The sequence below is a fragment of the Sander lucioperca genome, chromosome 9 (assembly GCF_008315115.2).
Source record: "Sander lucioperca isolate FBNREF2018 chromosome 9, SLUC_FBN_1.2, whole genome shotgun sequence".
NCBI lineage: Eukaryota > Metazoa > Chordata > Actinopteri > Perciformes > Percidae > Sander > Sander lucioperca.
Genome location: NC_050181.1, coordinates 39,415,047 through 39,418,338, shown reverse-complemented (window position 1 = coordinate 39,418,338; position 3,292 = coordinate 39,415,047).

The window sequence follows — 3,292 nt, the reverse complement described above, 5'->3', positions numbered from 1 at the left end:
AAAAGAGGTGGATTTCTGTTTATGTCAAGTTGTCATTACAAAGACATGACACTTCATGACAGACACAAACAATGTCAACTTGTCATAACAAAAAACGATGACACTTAATGACAGAAGTCAAAACGTTTATGACTTGTTTATAAGGTTTATGACACATTTATGACAGTGTCATGTCACGATTATGTCGATACTGTCAAGTGTACCATATAAACTTCAATGAGACAGACTCCAAACCACAATTAACTAAATAGATTGAAAACTTTACTTATGGTACAGTTTTTTTCTTTAAACACAAGGGTCTGATTTTTCAGCAATCCATGCAATATGTGTATTGATATATCAGTCTGTACCAAAGTGGTGGACTGACATTGCTAACCTTAGATGGCAATGTCTGCTAATATGGGTACAGGCTTATTTGACTCCCAATACACTTTGCAAACTTCTATCAATAGTCAAATGCTTTGTAAAAAAGCAAAAAGTAAAAGGTGGACTTCTAAACTTGTTGTAAATCTGTTACATTACATTCTATATAACTCTGAACAAAGCCTCTCTCATCTATTTTCATAGGCATCACAAACGGTACCTTGTTACACCGTTTTCCTTCCTGCAGATGTATTTGCATAAACCTACCTTGAACAATATCTCCTTTTATTTATCTACTTCAGAATCAGAATACTTTATTGATCCCCCTCAGGGAAATTGTTATGACACAGTATCTATTACTGCATTGCTTTTACATCACATAAAAACACATCTACAGTCATTGGTTAAGCAACGAGACACTGCAGGACTTTTACTCCACAGCAGAACTGGGGCATGCAACAGCACATTAACAAAAGAGAATTGATGTACTTACTGTGAAGATGTGTGTGATCCTCTGAAGCACAGCTGTAGTTTCAGACATTATATAGTCTCTGAGAGAGAAACGCCCCTAGATCTTTATTCATTAATAGGAGGCGGCACAGAGGAGAATCAGACTGATTTCCCAGAAATGGCAGAGTGTCGAGGGAGGAGAAAGTTCAGTTAAAGTATGTAATCTCTCAGAGGAGAATCAGGCTGATTTCCCAGAAATGGCATGACCTGCAGAGTGTAGAGGGAGGAGAAAAGTCAGTTCAAGTATATAATCTCTGTTTACCGTTGTGATGATGACAAATGTCACAGATTTCAATAAAAAACCCACATAGGACTATTTCTTTAGTTGAAAGTACTTCTTATAAAAGGTCTTACATTTTCTGTAGATTATCCTGTAGGCATTTACAATGGTCTACTAGCTGTACCATTGCTTTTTCTATTTATTCTTGTAACAAAGAAGCTATAGGTTAATATTGATGTATAACAGTCATGTTGATGACAGCTCTATGACAGTGATTTGTTCTTTTAGTATTTTATGAGTTTGGGCTGTGATAAGGACCACCAGAAACATTGTGGTTGTGTTGACCACAGTTCTTCTGCGGTGAGTTAAATTTGTGCTCCGATAGTCAACTTGCTAATGATTGATAAAACATTTCAGCGATTTTCTTTAACTTTCAGGTTTAGATGGTGGGTTTCTCAGAAATGGTCTCACTTGTTGTCAAGTCATTAACCTGGTTGTGTGTGTGCGTGTGTAAACACTATATATAAAATCATATATCAAAAAATCATAAAAATAACATAAAATCATATATATCAGCTGCAGAGTAAAGTACAGCAGAACTCTCCCTTCCTATTTTTGAAAGTGACATTGTTCTTTTTGTATTTTAGGAATTTGGGCTGCGATACAGGAAATCCTTCATCAGCCAGATGTCATCTCCCTGTACAACCAGTACTGTGTCTGGACAGGGGGGTCAGGAAGTGAAGCTTTACGCTCCCCCTAACGGACAAACCGCAATACAAACACTCACCCTTGACTCATATAACAATGAAAAAGACAACCTCTGGTAGCCTTTACCTGCTGCTGACATCTTTTAAAATCAAAGTTTATTTATGTAGGAAACTGGTAGGCAAATATGCATTTATTTCTAAACTATTCCTAACCACATTTATTATTTCAAATCTATTCCTAACCACACACATCATGTGTTTGTCACAGCTGAGTGCATCAAAGAGACATACCCAACCTCACGTTTGATATATTATTAAAAAAAACCTTAAACCATATTATCAAAATCCTGTTATTTTAAGGTAGATGAGCTACTGAAAACATTGTGGTTTTGTTGACCACAGTTCTTCTGCAGGGGGTTAAATTTGTGCGCCGATAACTTGCTAACGATTGATAAAACATTGCTGCGATTTTCTTTAACTTTCAGGTTTGGACAGTGGGATTCTGGGAAATGGTCTCACTTGTTGTCAAGTTGGTATATGTCCCCTGTAACCCTGTTGGGGCTCTGCAAGCGAGACTCTCTTGGTTCCTCCCCCGTCTTCCCCACTGCCTGCTGATTGTCGTATCGGCTCTGGACTGTTCAAGTGTGTCACCATGGCAACGTGCTGTGTTATCGCTATAACATTCTGCGGACTGGGTCACTAGTGGGACTGCCGGGCTGTGCGTTTCTCAGCAGGCCAAACTTCCCCAACCTACCCTCTCCCCAGTCCAACGCCTTCGCAGCCAAATGTGCAACTGTACATTTATGTTATGTCATGTTATGTTCAAATGTACTGTGTGTGTGCCTATGTGCTGAGGTGTTTTTTCCTGTTCACACACTGTTCTTATCTTTATGAGGATAGTCTGAGAGTTGCTTTTTTTCCCTCTCCTCTCCTCATGTCATGCTGTATTCTCCCCGCGAGAGTAAAGAGAGAGTTGTTTTGGCGCCGCATTTATGGCGACTCGGTGTGTCTGTACGTGTTGCTTTAATGTGACATGCACCTACAGCACCAGAGGCCTATTTCACAAAACCAAGATAAGGGATTAAGCCGGGATTTATCAGTTATCCTAGATGATTTAAGCCTTTACTCGGTTTCACGAAAGTGGAGGCACATAAATCACCATGGAGATTTATTCTGTGCAGCTAGCCTGCTCCTGACCAGGCTAACAGCCAGGCTAACAGCTAGCCTGCTCCTGACCAGGCTAACAGCCAGGATTTATTAATCCTGGAGCCTTTTCTGATCACCCAGCAGTGGTTTTACCCTGTTGTTATCAGCCTGGATTAAAATACAACAAGTGCATATTGCTGTTCATTTAAGTACTGTTATTATTTAAAGTTGGGACCGTAATTTTTTTTAATAATTATTCATGTGACAGTAATCGTTACTGTTATATTGCTGTATGCAGACTGCTGTTCATATTGTTGTTAGAAGTTTGATGAATATATTATGACAG